This window comes from Pinus tabuliformis, chromosome 9 (genome assembly GCF_031772625.1).
Source record: "Pinus tabuliformis cultivar Carrire ecotype Pingquan chromosome 9, CPIR1, whole genome shotgun sequence".
In the NCBI taxonomy this organism is placed as follows: Eukaryota; Viridiplantae; Streptophyta; class Pinopsida; order Pinales; family Pinaceae; genus Pinus; species Pinus tabuliformis.
In genome coordinates, this window is record NC_142307.1 from 279,659,190 (window position 1) to 279,682,065 (window position 22,876).

Sequence of the window (22,876 nt, forward strand, 5' to 3'; positions counted from 1 at the left end):
AGGCTGATTTTGATATCGACATGGCTTTAGCGGGGGATGAAGCAGATTATGTGGCGGCATCAGAACCAGGATCAGTAGCGGCATCAGAACCAGGATCAGTAGCGGCATCAAGGAAAGGCAAAGAACCAATGGAAGGCACTATTCATGCAGGTCGACAAACTCGTGCTTCCATTAAGTCCACTTCTATTGTTATTGGTGGCATTGATACTGAGGTTGCAGATCAGGCTGAGGCATCCTCAAACTCTGAACTAGATGATGTCTATGTATCTCCTGATGATGATCCTGTGGCTAGTAGTGGTGATGAACTTGATCATTGATCATGTGTACACTGTAGACTTGTAATTGGCCAATGGCCTCATAGCTTGCAGCATTGTTTCTGGACTTTATAGGCCATTTAGAGCCTCATTGCTTATGTATTTTGCTATTTTGTTGATGCTATGTATTGCACTAGGTGCCATTTTGATATATTCACCTTTTCATGCTATATAAATGAGAAAACTTTGCATATTTTGTCTCTATTGGCTTGGAATCATGGTTTTAAATCTTAAAAATAGTTTTGTTTCATTAAAAATAATTATTTAATGTATTTTTTTAAAATCGGTTCGTTTAGACCAAACCAGTCTCGGTTAGACTGGTTCCGGTCAGTGAACCGGTTCATTAGGTGGATCGGTCTGACCACCGGTTCCGGTTTTAAAAACACTGGCTGCATGTTTCTGCCCACAAGAATTTAGGCATATCCTGATCATACAGAATTGCCCTAGTTGCTTCCACAATAGTCCTGTTTTTCCTTTCTGTTACTCCATTTTGCTTTGGATTGTAGGGAGTTGTCCACTCTCTTCTGATGCCTTCCTTAGCGCAAAAATTGGTGAAATCCTTGTCAACATACTCTCCATCATTGTCCAAGCGTGACACTTTTATCTTCTTTCCTATCAGATTCTCCACTAGAGCCTTGAACTCTTTGAATCGACCGAAAACCTCAACCTCAACCTTGGTTTTCAAAAAGTAGATCCAAGTCTTCCTGGAATGGTCATCAATGAAGGTGACGAAGTAATCGGCAACGCTAAGAGCTTTTGTGGACATTGGTCCGCAGATGTCTAAGTGTATCAATCCTAGCACACTCTTTGCCCTATTGTTACTTTTGGAAAACACAACTTTGGCATACTTGCCCAGAGCGCACCCTCTGCATACTGCATCTCGTTCAGTACTTAGTTCTGGAGCTCCTGATACTGTTTTCCTGAGAATTCTCAAAGCCCCATGGTGCAAGTGTCCCATCCTCCTGTGCCATAGCTCATTCAAGTCTTTTTCCCCATTACTACTTATCAGTGCCATTGGTGATTCTAGTTGTAACCTGTACAACCTATTACTTTTGATTCCAATCTGAGCCTTCTTTTTCCAACTTGGGTGTTTGACATACACTTTCTCCTTAATGAAGAAAACGTCATAGCCCTTGTTTTGAAGTTGAGATACGGAAAGTAAGTTCATCCCCAATCCCGACATGCAGCACATTGGTTGTTGGAAGTCGCTCTCCTGCTTCGGTTTGAAAAACTATGGTACCTCTTCCTATTGGAGTACACTTCGCCTTATTCCCCATGGTGATCTGAAAATTCATTCTTTCTTCCTGATAATCTGAAAAACATTCTTGGATTCATGTCATATGCCAGGAAGCTCCACTGTCTATGTACCAAACCTCTGAGGAGGCAAACCTTGCAAGGCAAGCGGCTTCTTCTTCCAATCTGGAAGCTAACATCGAATATTTGTCCCTTGTGCATCCTTCTGAAAATCTGTGTGGGTCACTTTAAGTGGATGCCTCTGCATCATGCTCTTGACCCATAATCGATTTTCCTTTCCTATTGTCGAATCTCTGCTCTGATACCATGTGAAAATTTCTAAACTAAAATTCTATCACTGAAGCAATTGATTTATTTCACCTACTTATTATTCTCAACAAGTTCTTTACTTAATTCCTTCAGCAAATATTAAAATAAATTCTATTGCAGTTATCACACAATTACCCAGAGAAAAAATACATGCACAAGAATTAATCACATTGACACAATTGTTTTTGGACAATTGTCCGCGGAAAAACGCAATGCGGGAACATATGTGCAGCATATGAGGGCTTTATTAATCTTCAGCAGCAATTGTTTTTACAAGGAACGATTTCTGTAGAGAACTGAAAGAAAACACCTGAGACTTTCCCTCTGAGACTATCTGACACTTTGCAGACCCTGCGCCCACTTCTGCGTCACCCCTGCGTCACTTTGATTGACCTAGCGTGGCTCTGAGTGGCTCTGCGTCCCTTTGTGTCAGCCTGCATAGGCCCTGCGTCTCCTCTCTGGACTGCATCCCTCCTTCTGCGTTGTCTTCCACTGCCCCTGTGTCACCTCCTCCTCTATCTCAGCTTGTTGCTGAAGCCCTCCTCTTCCTCCACCCTGCAACTCCCTCTGAAATCGATCTCCTCTTCCTTGAGAATCGAATGTCCTTGATATATTGAGTATATGCCAGTGTGTCTCCAAATGACCCTCAAGTCTTCTCTTATACTCTTCCTAGTGATGAATCAACAGCCGAGATTAAGTCCCTAATCAACGACTAAGATTAAAACAAACTTAATCCTTGTCTCTTAGAAGCTTCTCATCCTTATCTTTATTAATACCCATTAATATTTTAATTTTCCTAAGTTTAGACTTAGGAACCCATTAAAAATATTAATTATTTTAATAACTCCTCATCCAGATGGAATTTCTCAAAATGATTTATGGGTAGATAGGCTAAGGCATGCCTTGGGTTGTTTCTTGACAAACCTCATAGGACATCAACGCTTGAAGGTCTTCAATAAAACTTCTTTCATGCTTCAACTCTATCCTTTGAAGTCTTCTCCATAATCCTTGAACAATTAGCAAGCTTTCCTAACCAAGGAAAAATATGAAGAGAAAGATTATTAGCATACAATGCAAAAATACTTTGATATGAGAGAGAAATCAAACACAAAAGAGGAGACAAGGAAAAAGTACTTATCTTTTGGTAAATGATGGAGGCTCCCTCTTAATCCAATCTTTGAGGGTTACCTACAACTTATAAAAAGAATTCAAAAATGTCTTAACACAACATGTTAGACCTACAAACTTAGAAAACATAAAGGAAATAGAAGATCAAAGAAGGACTTACTAGTATAAGTCCTTGACTTCCGATTCTTCTTCAGTCTTGTTCTTCTTGGATGGAGCTTCATCAGTGACATTTGCTTGATCCATGTTTCTTTTCTTATTTATTGGATTCTCAGGACAATGACTAGTAATGTCCCATCTCGTGGCAATTGTAACATTCAACCTTGGATAGGTCCATTTTCTTCTTTGGTACCTTGAACTTCTTGAAGGTTCCCTTCTTTTTGTGATGAGTAGAGTAAGCATTCGAGGTGTCTTCTTCTTCATTCTCCTTCTTGTTGTTTATCATCGATATTTTGGCTTCTTCTTGACTACATGCATACCACATGTGTTTGAATGTTGGCATATCCTTCCAACAATTGAGTCCTGATGCAAAGGCACTCCAAGATTTAGGTAGTCCTAGAAGAGCAATAATTACGAGCTCCTTTTCCGGTACAACTTCATCTATTGCTCGGAGTTCATCTCTGATTCTAGATATCCTTATAAAGTACAATGAAACAGTATCGCCATTTGTCATTTTAACGGTTCTTAGTTCATTCTTGAGGCTTGCTATTTGATCAATGTTTTTGATTATGAATAACTTGGAGAGAGCCTCATACATTTTTTTGTTGGAAATACTGAGAGGAGGGGTGAATCAGTATTTCTTTTTCAATTATTAATTTTATCAGTTAAAAACATTTATATTTGGAACACAAAAATAGATAACAGGAATAGATGCTTTTATTATTTTGATCTTTGCAATAAATCAAGTATAATATATATATATATATATATGATTTCAATCAATTGCCAAGCACCAACTTGGACTCTTTGTGAGGCTCCAACCTCCAGAGCACCAACTCTGTCTTGTTAAGGCACCAACCTTGAATTTAGGAGCACCAACTCCCAGGACACCAATCCTTTCAGTTCTGAGGCACCAACCTCAAGGGCTCCAACCCTCTGTTGTAAACTATCTAGATCTGTTTGGTTGTAATTCTCTGCTCCCAACCCTGCTGGGCCTATGACTTACTTCTGTCCTCTTGTTCCTTCCATTTCTGCCAGAGCTTCGGCTTCCTTTATTTTCTTACAGTTTGTCAGTGACCCTAAACTTTCCTTGTTCTCTGTTTTATATTCCTGATACCCCTAACCTTTGGCTTCCTTTCTCCGCTGGCTCTTCGACTTCCTCAACGCTTGCTTGATCTTTCAGCTTCCTCTGTGCTCACTCTTCGGCTTCCTCTGTCTCTTCAAATCCATCAATACATACAGGACACATTAATGTGGAAGAGAGGCCGACTTACAATAGTGTTGCATATTAAAAAATATCAGAGAGGCCCTTTTTAATATTCATACAATATACATTAATTGTCTGTCTCTTCAAATCCATCAATACATACAGGACACATTAATGTGGAAGAGAGGTCGACTTACAATAGTGTTGCATATTAAAAAATATCATAGAGGCCCTTTTTGATATTCATACAATATACATTAATTGTTCACGGAAACCATATAAGAGAGACTATAGCCATATAGAGGTCCCACATGCCACGTCATCCTTTTATCGCAATCGCCGCTTCCGGAGGTTCACACATAACATAGCCGATTCCCAACTGTCGACGGAGCGGATGCAATATGGTATTAAACAGTTATTAATAAGTCTTTCAGGTCCATACCCTTATTGCAATCCCCGAATTGACATTCCTTTGTACATTGCGATTACCGCAGATGCGACATTTGATTAAGCCATGCTATAATGGTGTAGTCGGGTCCGCAATTATATCGCAATCGGTGGATTTCAATGTGGCAAAAAATTTAACAAGGCTTGCGATATTGCGACAGACGCGATATTACAATAGGGCATGTTATAACGTTGCAATGGGTTCGCATACATATCGCAATCGGCATTTTAATGTGGCAAGGCTTTAAAGAGGCTTGCGATATGGCGGATGCGATGTAACTTTAAAGTGTATTACAATGGAATCCTCGGGCCCGTGTATTGTATCGCATCTATATAATATATATATACTCCTCTATTCTTAACTTTGGTTAATGCGGACTTAACCCATAACCCTTTATCCCCTTTAATTCTATTATAACCCTCGTATAATGGGAATATACACAAACACACGGGAACTTGCATTTTCCGCTTTTCCATAGCCTTGGCACGTTTATCGATGCTTACCTTTATCAGGCTCATTCTCCACCGTAGATTAACTCGCGCTAGATCCAACGGCTATCAGAGATTTCGGGTGGACAAATAGCACGGAGAATACCCGCCCGATAAAGTGGTTTTCTCTCTCCACCCTCATGCTATGTGTCGCTCAGTTAATGGAATCGGGCGCTCTCCTCTAAATACCACTTACCGCCTAGCGTCCGCCCGAAAACCACTGCCACTATTACAAACCCGCCTTTTGGAATATAACCACGTGCATTCACTCTTCATCCGTCTTCTTGATTTCTGCTGATATTATATACTCCTCCGCTCTTTTGGCTCCTCCTCCACTCTTTTGGCTCCTCTATTAACTTCTTTGGCATATATTACATGCGATACTCCCAATATGGCTCCTCCTCAATCTCCCGCTCTTACACTTACTTGGCTTTCCTGTGGCTTCTGATACCGCTCCAATACCTCTTCTCTGCTTTGATAGCTCTGCTCTGATAGCTCCTATGACTTCCGATATTCTCTCCAATGGCTTGACTGTCTTGGCTTTCCTCTGGTTTCTCCTCATGGCTTCTTGCTCCTGTTTCTTCACGGATTTGCTCTACTTCTCCTTGGCCTCACATCATTGTTTACTCATCCAGAATATTGCCATATTGACATCAATGACAATCTAGGTCAACATTTTTTAGCGGAATTTATGTTTGATATGTATGGAATTAAGTTATCCTTAACTCCATACACTATTATATTCATAGCCACGATTTCAAGTTCTCTAAACGTCACTTTATCTGCATTACTTGATTTACCAGTAGGCTTCTTGACTTTTCCTTGAACAAGATCTAAAACTTTGTTCTTTTCAAGAATGAGATCTATTATCTTTTTCCAGGCCCTGTAGTTGGAGGCTCCTTCTAGTTTGTTCTCTGCCTTCATTGAGTTTGTCATGTTGTTATCTTCTATTTCTAACCTTGAAATGCCTTATTCTCCTTCCAATAGATCTTCAAGTTGCCTTTTCTTTCCTTCCTTACTTCACCTTAGCTTTGATACAATGCTAGAAAATCAGAAAGGTAGAAAGTTTTTCTTATGTTGATAATTACTTGTGATATTCTTATGTTCTTATTAATTTTCTTATGTTCTTCTTTTATCTTTATTTCATCAAGCAATTATCAAAAGGAAAATATGAAGATCAAGGACACTAGATGTAGGCAGACAGCCAGGGCTAAAATCCCTATATAGGGGAAAACCCAGTCAAGAACTCTTCCTTCAATAATTCAGATTGAGATGGACCAAGACCCCAGACCAATAGACCTTCATCCTCCACCAAGTTAGCCTTCCAATATGATATAGTAGTTTCTTCTTATCTAGCAGCTTCAAGCCAGCAGCAATCCAGCACTTCAACTTCCCAATTGCAGAATTTCAACCCCCAACAGCAAAATCTTGGCCTCCCAATTACTGCATAATTTCGGTCCCTGCAACAGCGTCACGCGTGTGGGAAAAATAGAGAGAATTTCAACTTCTTATGCTTGTGAGAGACCTCCTCCTTCGCTATCCTTCCTTCTTGAAATTCTCAATTTTTCTAGCCCCAGAAGTTGTAGATCGAACTTGTTGTTTGTGAGTGACAAATGAGATCGAGTTGTTTCCTTTATATAATGATTCTATTGCCCAAATTTAGGCCAACTTGTCCAATTTGAGGCCGACTTGGTGGAGGAGGCCTAATTGACCTATTTTACAATAAAATAAATTTCTTTAACAAATACATCCCAAGAAGGGTTCTTTACAATATGACATGGACAAGGACACTTGAAATAAACCCTAGAAGTCTTGAATGGAGACTTTGACCTAAAAACAATTGACCCAAGCATGAAACCCATGCTTTAATAAGTCAATTTCTTTAATAATAATTTTGTTTTTCTTTTGACAAATACATTATATTGTGACTTAAATACATTTATGAAGACTAAACCTAGTTACATTCTTCAACAGAAAGAAGATGAAGAAAACTCAATATAGCTTACAGCCTCTTTTCTACCTCGCTCTTGAGAATCATCTTTACAAAAGGATCTATATATTCTAGACAATCGAAGGTAGTAATTGAACTAGAATGAAACTATCAAAGGATCTATATATTTGTGACATGTGACATGAAGTATCAAAGTTTATATGACAAGTTCAATGAAGCACAATATCTCTGTGAAGAAGTTTGAGTTATGTACATATCTCTGTGTCATAAGTCCTATATAGACCAAATTCATTCTCTGAAGAATCTGAAGCAAGTACAAATTTGTCATCACTATGAAAGCAACCAATATTGACTTCAAATCCAGATAAGAGTAAATAGAAGTTTGTAATATAGGCCGAAGTTTGTGTCATGAAATCTCAAGCATATAAAAGCAAATTCCTGTGATGACAATCTCTTTATGATACAAGCATATGATAGACCCTTCTATACATGTGATTAATATAACGAAGGCAAAAGATGAACAAGAACATGACAAGGATTGCAAGAAAGTATATTGTGTAATGAAAAGTATACCCATGACATTATTCTTCTGCAACATGAATCATAACAATATCACTACACAAGCTGCGAGACCAACATCCGAACTTATGACAAACCACTGTGATTTATACCAAGATCAGCAAAGTGACCAATCTAAGCCTTAATATGACATTACATTACAATGACATCCAAAACATTTGTGACACTATTATATTCTGAGGATCTACACCAAGGAACGAAGGACAAAATGTATTGTGATCTGAAGTGAATGAAACCAAAACCATGTCAAGAAAAGTATAGAATCCGAGAACTTTGTGACAAGTATAGTGAAGAGAAGCAGCTATGAAGTTTAAAGCAAGCATCAAAGAAGTTAATTAGATGGCAAATAGTACACTTACCTCAGAAGGAAAGAGGGCACTGAAAAGATCTTGGATGAAAACAATAGTAGCTGAAGTTTAGCAAAAATCTAAGAGAAGCTTGTGATCAAAGAGAAGATGATTGACCTAGGGCAATGTCCTTAGGAAAGAAATTTAAGAGTTCTGATATCATTGAACCAGCAACTAACTGGTTTGTTCCAGAAACACATTGATTGACAGTACTGATACTGATAGATATATTATTGATGATTTTAAGCTAAAGAGCATAAAGCAGAACTCTTATAGACCATGGAAAGAGCAAGCAGCAAGAATTCGATATGAAGAATCCCACACCTTGACCAGAGGTTATTGTGATTTGGCAAGTCTAATAATCACGTTTTGTTTGGGATATGGTTTCACTCCCTAGATGGATGCATTGTAGAAGTATGTAGCAGCCATCAAAAGAAGTTGTGAGACATTCGTTTGATGATATTGTACCGGTTGTTATTTGATTTGATTTGGGAATCCATGGACTGAATGGACAACACTAATGATGGTTTGGAAGAGCATGAGAGCAGAACTCTATAAAAGATAGAAGGCATGTGCAAGCAACTGTGAGGAAGTTTGGCTCCTTGAGATGTTAGATGAATCATTTGATGACAAAGTTACATGAATGGTCCAGGAAGGTTGAAGCCTCCTTATGATATGATGCAAGATAGGATCCCAGCAGCTACAACAGATCTCCATGGAAAAACTTGTAGCTGATGCTTTGATGAATATTGTGGTTGTTCCTCCCTGTTTGAGAGGGGGTGAGGATTACCTCCCTGGTTAAGAGGGAGTGATGGTGGGCACTGTATGCTCCATGTGTCATGCACTAGGCCAAGACTAACAATGGTAAGTCTAGTGAAGGCACTGGTAGGGAGAATGGAGGATTGAATAAATCTGGGACAGATACTTCTCCAGGAATGGGAATCCAAGACAAGAGTAGTCCTGAGGACTGATATTCTTTGAGGATGGGGGAGATAACCAAGATAAGAATAGTCCCAAAAAGACATACCTGGTGAACATCCGAATGGGGTATGTGCCTTGAGAGGTAGTGGTGGTGTCCAGATGTATGCCTCCAGCATTGTGCTCTGATCTAGTGGAGAGATAGAGCTTGTCAGTCAAGGCCTTGCTATTTTGTAATTGACAATGTTGGTTATGATGATGCTTGATGATGCTTATCAATCTGAACTCTTCTTATGAGAATATTTCAGTTTGAAAGTATCATTGTATCCTGTTGTGTAATTATGAATACCCCTTAGTTAAGAGGGAGTGTTGAAAAATGTAACTAGGTTCGGTCTCCATAATTATCTATGTACTTCTATTAATATGTAAAAAGAAAAAGAAAGAAAGAAAAAAATATTGTTTTATTAGTCAAAGCATGTTCTTCATGCTTGTAGGGTTATTTGAGTCAACTAGAATTTATTCTTGAGTCAAATAGAAAGTATTTGAGTCAAAGTCCCATTTGGGTTCTTGGAAGAAAAAGAAGAAAATTTTGTTGAGTCACAAAGAGTCAAAAAGTCAATTTTGTCCTCCACAAGCCTAAGAAAACCCTCTATATGGACAAGTCGGCCAGCCCATAACTCATGTTTCTTCGTATGGTAGAACAACTATATATTGGCACTTGTGCTCCACAATTTTGGCAATTCAATTTGAGTTCTTCGTGGTAAAGTTCGGGTCTGCAGCACTAGTTTTGGGCTACAAATTTGACATTTTGAGGCTCACAAAAGATCTGAGTTCTAAGGCACAAAACCTGAGGTACATGCATCCAAGTTTCCTAAGGCTTATGATCAAAATTTTGAGGCTTTGTTCATACAAAGACACTGTGGTATTATCTTTGTATTAGGATGAAATAATGGACATAGTTCAGCCTTCTGTTGAGGATATATATTTGGCTCTTTATGGACAGTTTTGAGGATTCTATAGTGAACAGAACCATGGCATCTAGTGAGCAGAATGGAGGGCTGACTTGGGGCATTTGTGGAGGTATTGGTCTTGGTCTTGGGTCTTGGGTCTTGGATTTCTCACTTTGATCTGATTCTATAAGAAGAGGAACTTTTCGGGTTTTCCCCTTTGTGGGGTTTTGGCCTTAAGCTTAAAGAGCCTACATCCTTTTGTTCTTTTGTCTTTTTGTGACCTTCATGTTTCATGTATTTTGGTAATTACTTGATGAAGAAGAACATTAACTTAATAAAATGCCAACAAACACTCAAAAGTAATTATCATGAAAGAAAAATCAAACCCTAATCTACAAGCCTATTGGTTTCTCAACAAATGGTACACCTAGAAGAGAGTAGAGGAAAATTTCCCTCACCTCATTCAATAGAAGCTTTTGCAAACCAAAATCCTCCCAAAATGGGGAGGTGTGAACCAGCTTGGATCATTATATTGTTTGTCATCCATCTCGGTGCTTTCATAGTGGAAAGAGTGGAGGAACCAACTCAAAAGACCATTTTTATCGACAAGTCCCAGTTTGGCGAATTGGGGTCTGAAACCTTTCGAAAGCAGTTGAGGCATCAAACAGTGTTTTTCCGGAGGTAAAACTTTGTCACTTAAGTGCCACACCCTAGAGCTATTCTACACAGATACCTTTTCAGCGGCACAAGAATCGCCTCAATCGAAGTTAGTGTGCAAAATTTATGCCACCCAGAAGTTGACCTTCTTGTTTTGACCACCATGATTTGGGAGGATGCCATATCAACCCCCATTATTGATGGAAAGGCAGCTAGCAAGTGATCATGATGAAGAATACTCTAGAAGAAACGATATTGTAACTTCAATTAAGAATTGGATTCAAACTTAACCACTAGTAGGCTATCAAGTTGTGTTATAACCCATGTTTTAAGAAATGGCCGGCTTGATCCGTTTCAGAAGCTTGGAGAGTGACCCGGCCTAGGAAACGGTCCAATTGGCCGAGTCACCCATGACTCGGCCGAGTCATGGGTGACTCGGCCAACCCGGCCGTTTCCGATATGACTCGGCCGAGTCACAAAGGAACGGCCCAGGCGCGTAAACAGCAAACAAATAAACATTTTTTAATGTATTTTTTAACTGTTTTATGTTTGGTTTGGACCCCAAACAGCTATTTGAATATGCTAAATGATTTTTGGGGTCCATTTCCCCCTCCCAAACCCTATTTAACACACCCAAGTGCTCTCATTCACTCACAGCAGTCTTATGCATTTGAGTGAGAGTCTTCTTTGAGAGTTAGTGAGCAGTTCTTGAGCTTGTTTTGGAGCAGCAGTGAGGAGTCTTGGAGGAGCATTGTAGCTGGAGTGAGGAGCTTCTTGGGCAGCCATTTGGAGCAGCATTGAGGAGCTGATTCTTGGAGCAAGCTTGAGGAGGCAGTTTGTGCCTGGAGGTATTTTTTTCCACCTCTATAAATCTGTTTTTGCTTAGTAAATTTTAGGTGCATATCTAGAAAGCTTAGAGAGTGTTTTTTGTCAAATAAATGAACATTGAATCAATGTTTTTTTTTTGTCATTTTCAGATTGTTTGCTTTCATTTCCTAGTCAAAAAATGGCACCTAGAGCAAGAGATCCTGCTTGGGCATATGTTGAAATGGTTGATAGTCAAATGCAATGCAAATTTTGCCATAGGAAAATTAAGGAAGGTCCTGGGGGCATTAATAGGTTGAAACAACACTTGGCAGGGATTAGAGGCCAAATTACCCCATGTACCTCACCAGAAATTGGGGAGATTAGAAAGAATTTGTTGGCCACCTTTGAGAAATTTAAAGAAGATAAGGCTAGGCAAAAAGACATACAGGCTGAAATTGGGAGGAAGAGGGAGATACAAAAAATGATGGCTACCAACCCCCACTATGATTTTGAGGGTTCTTCCTCTATCCCTCAAACTGAGGCATCCAACCCTTTCCGATATGTTCCTCCCTCTTTTGCTTCTGTTCAAGATAAGGGAAAGGGTAGAATGAATTTGAAAAAGGGTGATGTGACTATCAAAAGTTATTTCACACCCTCCTCTCCATCAGATGCACATGGTCCTGAAGTTAGTAAAACTCAAATGCAGCCCACTTTAGATGACCATTGGAAGAAAGAATTGAGGGAGACTGTTTGTGATTACATAGCTAGATGGTGGTATGATGCTGATATCCCCTTTAATGCTGCTCGTTCACCATATTATGAGCCTATGTTTGATGCCACATGCTGCTGGAAAAGGCTTCAAAGGCCCTACTATGCATGAGCTAAGGGGGTTTCGTTTGCAGAAAGAAATTCAATCCATTAATGAGTATTTGCAAGAGTTCAGGGACTCATGGGCAAGAACAGGGTGTACCATCATGTCAGATGGATGGACTGATCAAAGAAACCGTACCATCATAAACTTTCTTGTCTTCTGCCCACAGGGAACCATGTTTTTAAAATCAGTTGATGCATCTAATAAGATAAAATATGGCCACTTGTTGTTTCAGCTATTGGATCAGGTTGTTGAGGAGGTGGGGGTGGCTAATGTTGTTCAAATCATCACAAATAATGCCTCTAACTATGTTCTTGCTGGTAAACTGTTAGAGGAAAAACACAAGACCATATTTTGGACCCCATGCGCTGCACATTGCATAGACCTCATGCTTGAGGATATTGGAAAATTTGATTGGGTCAAAAACACTATAGATCATGCCAAAAGCATAACAAAATTTATCTACAATCATACATTGGTTTTGAGCCTCATGAGGAAACACACTGGGGGCAAGGATATTATTAGGCCTGCCATCACTAGATTTGCTACACATTTTTTGACATTGCAATCTATGCTTTCCCAACATAGAAACTTGCAAAAGATGTTTTCCAGTGATGAATGGAATCAAAGCAATTGGTCTAACAAACCAGAAGGCAAAGAATTGAAAAGGAAAGTCCATGAAGAAACTTTTTGGAGAAAGGCAGCAGAGATTGTGAAGCTTTTTGAGCCACTAGTTAAGGTGTTGCGGTTGGTGGATGGGGAAAGGTTGGCTATGGGCTTCATTTATGAGGCTATGGATCAAGCAAAGGAGCAAATAAAGACGGTATACAAGGATAGAGTGGCAAAGTATGGGCCCATTTGGGCAATCATTGATGAAAGATGGAACAATCAACTCCATCGCCCTATACATGCAGCTGGGTATTTTTTGAACCCACGGTATCATTATAAAGCTAAGGAGTCAGGAGCTTTGAGGGGGGAGGTCAGAGATGGACTGGTTGATTGCATTGAACGCATGATCCCAATGGAGTCTGATCAACTGGAGATACATCGACAGGCCAATATCTTCAGCAATGCAGCAGGTACCTTTGGGAAGAACCTAGCAAAGATTGCAAGAGAAGAAGATGAGCCAGGTAAACAAAAATTTCAATTTTCAAATTCTTAATAGTTTTACTTTTTTTTTAAAGTTTGTTAAATCGTTTATAATTTGAAAGTTAGATATAATTTGTAATTTTGTTGAGCTAACTCATTACACTCCTATGTTTTTTGCAGCACAATGGTGGGGAGGCCTTTGGTGGCCATTGTCCTGAATTGCAAAGGTTTGCGATTCGTATTTTGAGTCAAACTTGCAGTGCATCTGGGTGTGAGCGCAATTGGGTTGTCTTTGAGAGGATTCACACAAAGAAGAGAAACCGTTTGGATCAAAAACGGTTAAATGATCTAGTTTTTGTCCAATACAACCTCCGGCTCAGACGAAAACATTTGCTGAACAAAAGACCGGATTCAGATCCCATTGTGTTGGAAGACATTGATCCAACATCAGATTGGGTAGTGGAGAGTTGTCCAGCAGAGTTTGATCCTGATGAGGATCTTGATTTAGATTTAGATCTGGAGACATCAGTTGAACTTGAACATGTTGTTCAACTTCAGCCTATTCAGTTGAATGCAGATCCCAATCCACCAGCCTCAGTCTCACAGCCAGCAGGGACTCCAGTTGTAGGTGCTTCCTCTGCTCAGCCACGACAGAAGCGCAGCCGCATATCTACTCTATCTCAGCTTGCATCTGCTGCAGTTGCACAGCCTGCTAGTGGTACCACTTCTACAGTTGCAGTTGGGGATGATGATGAGGAGGAGGAGCCATGGGGCCCCCTGTCTGACTCTGATGATGATGATCCAGAGATTGATCGACGTGATCTTGGCTCCTCTGACAGTAGCTACTAGCCAGTGGCCCAGTAGTACTGTAGTACTAGTACTGGAGTCTGGTCACCGTCACAGTTTACTTTTGTTGTAGAGGCCATTTCTAGCCTCCTTGGTTATGTGTTTTTTGTTTTGAGTCTTCGATCATGTATGACAGTTGACTATGTATTGCCATTGGGTACCATTTTGATATAATGGATTGGTTCATGAGCCTACTTTGATCATATGTTGTCTTCCATCTATATTATAATGCTGTGTGTTTGGAAACATGAATGAAAATCTTTAAAATTATGTTTAAAATCTTTAAAATTATGTTTTTTTATAAAAAAAATAAATATTTAATGTATTTTTTACAACGACCGAGTCATTGAAATCGAGCCGGCCGAGTCATTACCGTTTCGGAGTCGGAGTCGGAGTCGGAGTCGATCCTCGGCCGAGTCGGAGTCGGAGTCGGAGTCTTAAAACATTGGTTATAACTGGGCCACTAGGAAGAAAAGGGGTTCCATTCTATTGGAGTGAATTTTGTTCCATAGATGAGCAAAGTAGCTGACAGTGGATAGAGAGAGAGCAAACAAAGACGGTTTGTGCACTATAGTAGCTCATGGGCCACAAGACTCACTCCTTTGTACTTGCATACATTTTCCATTCAAAGAAAGAGAGCAAAGCAACTTCACCTTCCAGCTGGGTTGTCTCTCGAAAGGGTTTCCCAAGTCACATCTTGTGTTTTTATGGTTATGAGTGATTGTATGTGTCTATTCTCAAATTTATGCATTTTCTATATTGCATGTGTTGTCACACAAAGTGTCTAGGCACCGCGACAACGCTCAGAGTAAGGGTTGTCACTCTTGATCCTTACTCCGTTTAGACTCTCTCCTAGGCAAGTCAAGGGGGGTAGTCACAAGGTAAATGGATGAGAAAGCCTATGGAACATGGGCTCTAGGAGATTTTAACGATGGACAACTTGACGAATGTAGAATAACTCTTGGTCAATTAAAATATATGGATTAAAATAAGACACAATTACAAGATATAAATGACTACAGACTAGTGCCTTTAATTTGAATTAACCATAGACTAATAATAGCAAGTCATCCAGAGAAAACTTATAGATGTGGCAAAGTGACGATCATGAACAATTAATGGGAAAATGCCCAAAACTTTAACATGCAAGAGATTCCAGATTTAAAATGATTTTCATTAATGACCCAGATCTAGAATTAATTAACTCTCTCCAACAATCAATATGATTTAAAACGTTTATCACACTTGACAATAGAGAAATATCGAAAATGCATTTAATCACCAAATAACACTAAAGAACTTCAAATTTAAATTTTAGTTATTCCTTAGGCAATAACTTCAATGTGATAAATAAAGAAGTAATCAAAGGGTTAAATTTTAACATTTTAATGGGCCATAGGCCACATTAAAATATGTAATGTAAAAGAGCGAATCACTTAAATTTAATTCCTTCTTAGATTTTTTAAATGTTTTTTTTTAACTTTTTAGATTTTTTAAATTTTTAGAATTTTTAAATTTTAGGATTTTTAGAAATTTTTTATTGTTTTTTGATTTTAATGTTTTTTGAATCAAAATTAAAATCATAAATAAAATCAAATAAAAAGGTGGAATGAAATCAAATATCAAAATAAAAAAAAAACCAAAACAATTTTTTTTATTTGTTAAAATCTTAATGAAATCTAACTAAAGTCTTGATTACATGAAATCGAAAATAACTAAAGCTAAACCACAGATATACAAACAAAAAGAACTGCAAATTTATCTAACCTAATGTATATACATACAAATAAAAAGGAAATCGAATGTTTTGTTGTTGTGAATGTAGGCTTGACAGCGGAATGGACAGTGAAGGAGAGGAGCTCTGCTCGACGGCGGAGACAGAGCCGCAGGTTCGATGGCAAGTAGCGAGGTTTGCTTGGTTTTGCAGGTTGAAAGGCTTGACGGAGGCAAAGGAAGAGGCGGCAGCTGACAGCAACGATTTGGAGGAGCCAAAAGGGAGACGGATTGTGGAGGTTTTAGAGGTTACGACAGGAAGCTGCGTGTAGAGGAGAGGGGACGGTTGCTGCGAGAAAGCAAAGAGGGAGCAGCGGGGAGAGGATGAAGGTCGTAGATGAAAGGAATGGCAGCGAAGCTACGGACTATTCGCGTGGGAATACATGGATTTGGCAACGATGAAGGGGAAGAAGACTGCAGGTTGCAGGTCCGACAGATGCAGCGTAAAGCAAAGGAAGAGAAAACAACGGATGGAAGAGGCAGGCCGATGGCTGAGGAATGGACACGGGATATGCAAAGGAGAAGCATAGGCTCGTATGGAGGGCGAAGGAAGGAGCAGCACCGATGGACAGAGCTGGACTGAGCGGATTTGCAGGTTGGAGTTGCGGGATTGCAGGCAACGATGGATGTGCGGATTTCTTGCAGGGACGGCTAAGCGAATGGAAAGGAGGAGTCGGGCAGGTTTGCGAGGGTTTGGAGATTGCAGGTAGGCAGAGCAGAGGGCCATGTGAAATGCTTGCACGTCGAGGAAAGGAGCAACTTGGACAGAGGGGTTGCAGACAGGAAATGAGATCACACGCAACAAGAGAGGAGGAAGGGCAATGGAGCGTTTGCAGGTTAGGCAGTGTTTGACGGCGGGAGGTTGAGTGAGGGTATGAAGGAAGGAGTACGCAGTCGCACAGAGGATGGACAGACAGCGGATGAGGGAGAGGAAGCTGCAGAGAGCAATGGAGAAGCTGAGGGTTTAGGCCACTGCTTTGCAGATTTGAGAGTAGCAAGGGTTGTAGGGTCTTCTTTAAAAAATTTAAATTTTCAGCAAGAAAGAAAAAACGCAGATAGTGATGCCAGGCAGTCAACAACAACCTCTAGAAACACAAAGCAAACCCAAAGAAACATCAATATATTTTTATGGTTCAGATTTATCAGTGAAACCCCTAAAAATTTCTCCAGATTTAAAAAAAAAAATAGAACCTTGGTCTACAAAATCTTTTGAATATCTTGCAAAATGATGTTGATGAACCCAGAGATCCAGATCTTACCCTCCAGGGCCTAGATCTGGACTCTATACAGATTTCTTCCTCAGATCTGTAGCTCCAAGACAACAAGGAACACCCAAATGATATATACAATGATAAAACTAAAAACCTAGAAAAACCCCAAGTCAGAAAACCAAAAATAATTACAGATCTATGCACAAGAATGGCAGATCTATCAGATCTGAGGAGTGTGAGTCGAACTCCGCTCTCAAATCTGACAATCTGAGGCTCTCAAGAGCCAAATTCATCAATTTCGCACGTAAAAAATTTAAATTTTTAAAGTTTAAAGGAGGTTTTGAGCTCAAAACCCTTCATGCATCACCAATAAAAAATATCTTATGATAAGCCCAGGATCAAATTAAGTTAGGCTCTTTAGAAAACACGAATCGAGAGTTGGCTTGTCCAACTGAAAACTTCCCCAAACGTCAGATGATCTAAAAATCAAGACTTTCCTGCAAAACTCAATTCAACCATCAAAATAAAGCGAGAAAATGATAATAAAGTTCAGATAAATAGATATATCTGCTATTACATTCAAAATTTAAATTATCACTTAAACCCCAGCGACTGAGCAAGATACCTGTACTAAAATCACTCTTCAGAAGCTATCATCAATGGCTAAAAAGAAATTTATGCATGATAATAACATATCTTACAGTATTTCCATGAAGAGTAACACCAGCGAAAAATTAACCCCAAAGTCTTTCTTTATTATCCGAATAAAAATTTACACGAGAGCTTTTCGCTTAGCACACGACTCAAAAGTCGGATGAATTGACTGACAAATGACTTCCTATTTAAAGATAAATCCTCCAACAGCTACTTCGAGTGATCCTTGTCAAAGCAATCTCAACTGTTGATGAGGATCAAAATTTCTTTTAATCTCATCCGTCGAAATTTTGAATTCTTTAGGAAATTCGAATTTTTCAATTAAATGCATTTTAATTAATTCAAAAATTAAATTTTTGAATTAATTTCCTCAAAATTGACTTTGACTTAACCCCAAGGACCAAAGGTTTAAAATTTAGCAAAAATAATTAATTTACCTTAGCCCTGGGACCTTTTAAAATTTGAATTTTAAGGACCGACGAATTTTGCCTTTGGAGAATTTAAAATTACCTAGAACCTAGAATTAATTAAATTTATGGCTAAGGATTTAATTAATTTTTTGGCCAGAAAAAATAATTAATTAACTTATGATAGAATAAATTATTTTTTCCAACCCTCAAGACACTTTACATCATAATTTTCATATTTTTACATCATAAAGGGGAAAACCCATTTGAAAAAAACCCTCACAGACTACCTATTTCTGCAACACAAATATAATCCAGCACACCAAGCAATTTGTAATAAAATAACCTAACCAAATAGTTAGGATTATTCCCAAATCACTTTTACAAAGACTCGACCTATAACACTAGGACTCGCCTAAGATCCCAGTGACAAAATCCATTCCGGTTTTGAGGTAAGGCTAAAGGAAAACTCTGTCGACCATTCGAGAATGGATCGGTGAAACAAAAAACCTCCTGGAATGTAGATCATCACCAGAAAAGTAGGTTTACCTAGGCGATTACATACACGACACGGATCTGCTGAGATTATTTACATTATACACATGCAGAATGGGTTTACATTATAACATGATGATCAAGCTGATGATGATAGCTGAACAGCACGGACACGTCGATCAGGCGCTATTCCTTTTGCGAAAAAAGGGGGTGTACTGCTATGGGCTGTTGACACGTAGTGGTCAACATCATGCATAAAACACTAATTAACGAATCCAGAAATCTAAGGAAAAATTAAAGTTCACGATGCAGATTTCGAGTTTACAAATATATTTTAATAGATTTGTTGCGATGAATTGTCTAATGGATTATCCACAACAGTTTACATAGCAAGGAATGGATGCAAGTACAAAGGAGTGAGACATGTGGCTTGTGGGCTACTATAGTACACAAACCTTCTCTGTTTTCTCTCTCTATCCACTCTCTACTGCTTTGTTCATCTATGGAACAAAATGCACTCAAATAGAATGGAAACGCTTTTCCTCCTAGTGGACCAGTGATAACACAACTGAATAGCCTGCTAGTAGTCAAGTTTGAGTCCTTCAACTATTAACTAGAGATATAAAACCGACTCTTATAGAGTCATCTTCATCAAGATCATGTTGCTATCCCCTTTTCCATGAATAATGGGGGTTGACGTGGCATCCTCTCGAATCATGGTGGTCAAAACAAAAAGGTCAAATATCAGGTGGCATAACTGTTGCATACAAACTTCGTTTGAGGTCTTTCTTGCATTGTTGGAAAGGTATCTGAGTGTAGAATACCGCTAGGGACTGAAGCAGTTAAGCGGCAAAGTTTAATCCCCCCCAAAAATGTCGTTTCATGCCTCAAACAGCTTCCAAAAGGTTTTAGACACTAATTTGCCAAACTGGGACCTGCCGTAAAAATGGTACTGTGAGTTAATTCCTCTAATTTTTCCACTCTTGAAGCATCAAGATGGATGAAAAGTGATATAATGACCCAATCTGGATCATTTTGTCATGTAGGAAGGGGCTCTATCTCCTATCCCCTTGGTGATGTTTGTCGTCATATGGATGGTTCATTTTGGGTGGAAGCTTAACCTTGGTTAGAGTGTTAGCATAGCGCCGCTGCCTAGGAGGTTGTTACCTAGATCGACATGATGACTACCCCATTAGGTGCACAAAATAGTGGATTTAGCTGCTCAATTAGGGGAGGTGCTACCTAGGAGCATTGGGTACTTGGAGTAGGGCACTTAGCTCTTGGAGCTTGGGACCATGTGACATATACCTTGGAGGTTGAACACTTCAATTCTTCAGTCACTATATAGGTAGTAATAACATCCTCTAATTGTTCTAAAAGGGTCACCAAAACTGAGATGGTTCGCCATTTCAAGCTCCTGTAAGTGAAATGTCTAGCAAGTCCTATTTCGCAATGAGATATGGTGGTTAGTCTCAATCCACAATTTGTGAGAATCCACACGAAACCAAACCAACCTAGGGGCATACTAAGTGAAATCATCCAATGTTTTTGTGTGTACAAGGGGCAAGCAATTGATGGAATTCCACAACTCCAAGAAGTGCTCCAAATAGGAGGCCATTTTAATACTAGACTCTTCAATGATGCCATTAAAGTAACATTGAATGTACAAACTATAGATATCCTCTCTAGTGGCCCACTTCAATTCCTATTTAGTCAAGATATGGCCTGGTGCATTCATATAGTACCTAAAGAGGGTTACACTATATAGGGAGATGATCATCTATTGGATAAGTCAAGCTGACTCAAAGTACTAGACCGATGCAAGTCCTATCGAGCACATTAAAGCTAGGATCTCATTTGAAGTGATAGGTATGGGTACCTCACCCTTTAGGAGGCTCTCGAGACACTCTACTCCCAAAGTTTTTGGAAAATGACACTTTGACTCCTCTTCGCACTATGGCAATACTAGGTCAAAAATAGGATTGTAGGGATCAAAGGAGGTAGGTGGGCACAAGTTCAAACTCTAATTTACAAGAACCTAGTCTTCATGTTAAAGGCAACCATAGAAACCTTATCATAGAGAGAATCCCTGATGAGGCATGCAACCCACTTGAACTTCTCAAACTACATGAATTTGCTAGGTGAATTTGAAAGTAGTGTTTGATCTTACTAATGCAACTACCTAATAAGGGATGATTTGGTTAATCAAAGCCTTTCAAGAGATATTCATATTTGGTGAGTACGAGAACCGTTATTGTTAATTTGTTTGTTAAGCAATAATCAAACAACAATAAACCTTATTCAAGCAAATCGTTGATTTAGCAAAACATCACCATTTTCTCTAAGATATGGATAATTAACAAAGATGAAGACACCCTAATTAGGTCATGCTAGACACTAACAAATGTAAAGAAGGCATGGACTCCATTGTCCCAATAGCTTTGAAGTGAAGCTTTGTATGCAAAACCAACTAGATCAAAGAAGACAACAATAATTAAAGACATCGGTCAAAAGAAAAACTTCGGGAAGATGAAACAAAAGTGACAAGAAGTTTCCAAACAGGGAGGTATTTCTAAGTGAGCTTAACAAAAAAGGTATTCCTCGGTGAGCTTAACAAAGGAGGTATTTCTCATTCTTGTTATTTTTAATTTCGGAAAATACAAGCATCAATAACAATTACATTTAAAAACAAATCAAGGGCATAATTTATGTACATGGAATTTAACACTACTATTGTTTTTAATGGAAAAATACGTATGACAAGTGGTTAATGAAGCAAATTAGAAACCAACACGAGTTAATCAAGAAGTAATAAAGTTACAAATAAGATATTAGAAAGCTAAGTCTCTTATTGCTCTAGCTATATCTAAAACACATCCATCACTTACATTTAGAAAAACCCAATAAGGAGAACAAGGAGATCAAAGAATCCCTCTTTCTCTCCCTCCATCTCAATAGATCAAACAAAATTAGCATAGAAATACATAAGTAGACTATACACTGAATATGCATCTTCAAAATAATAAATACACATCCATGTGTAGGCAAATAACCTCCTAAAGCTACTAACATAACATTAGAACATAAAAGCTACCAATAATTAATGAAGGTAGTCAACTACTAGGTGAACACTTTTCAAATAAAAAATACATTAAAGGGCACAAAATGGAAGAACTGTTCTCATCCTTCAAGTGCAATTATATGGGACTACAATGCTTCAAACATACCATGTCCTAGGAGGATGTGTTACTTTACGCGCAACTACAACCTTCTAGGGTGTAAGCAAACCCTAAATCAATCAAAGTTTGTATTAAAAATTAGGCAATTTCAATTATTCGAATTGCAAATTAGAAAATAAATTCTCTTAAGTAAGACATTATTGAGCCATCATTCCCTACAAATAGGGATAAATATTTAAATGTAAGCATATGGATTTTCAAATTCTCTATCTTTGCTCGAAAGAGTTGTTGTGCTCTTTTAACTTTTTTCCCTTGACTCCACACAATGCCAACTCGAAAGGAAATTTTGCATCTAATTGTGAACCTTTGCAGCTGATTCACGCCCAATGGTGAAGTTTTACCTTCTTATTACTATGTACCCCCTAAAGGTCACACTATCTTTGTATGAAAAAAACCTTGTCTTTAGAAAATATAAATTAATATGACTATTTAATCACTTCTATTAGAATGTTTTTACAAGGTTTCATATCAAGTCTATCAATACAAGAATAAATCAATTTATATTTATTACTCTCTCATTTTTTCACAAGCTATATGCTTTCATGTTTAGAGTTGCATAAGTCATATTAAATATATATCTTAAACGAAACAAAAACAAAAAAAAAATGCATCTTCACAAAACAATGCTTAAACTGTTATACTTTCATTATCAATAGTGTAATACATATTTCATGTAGAAAATGCAATTCTAATAAGACACAAATATCATGAATCAGGACTAGAGCATCTCAATCCAGTGAGAAAACTAATATCACAAAAATTTTATAAGAGATCGATA

General features: G+C 38.5%; 1 protein-coding gene across 7 annotated transcripts in view; it reads right to left on the reverse strand.

Moving 5' to 3' along the window:
* Window positions 1–22,876, reverse strand: part of LOC149148247 (uncharacterized) — a 205,000-nt gene that overhangs the window by 107,439 nt on the left and 74,685 nt on the right. The gene's annotated exons all lie outside the window — the stretch shown is intronic.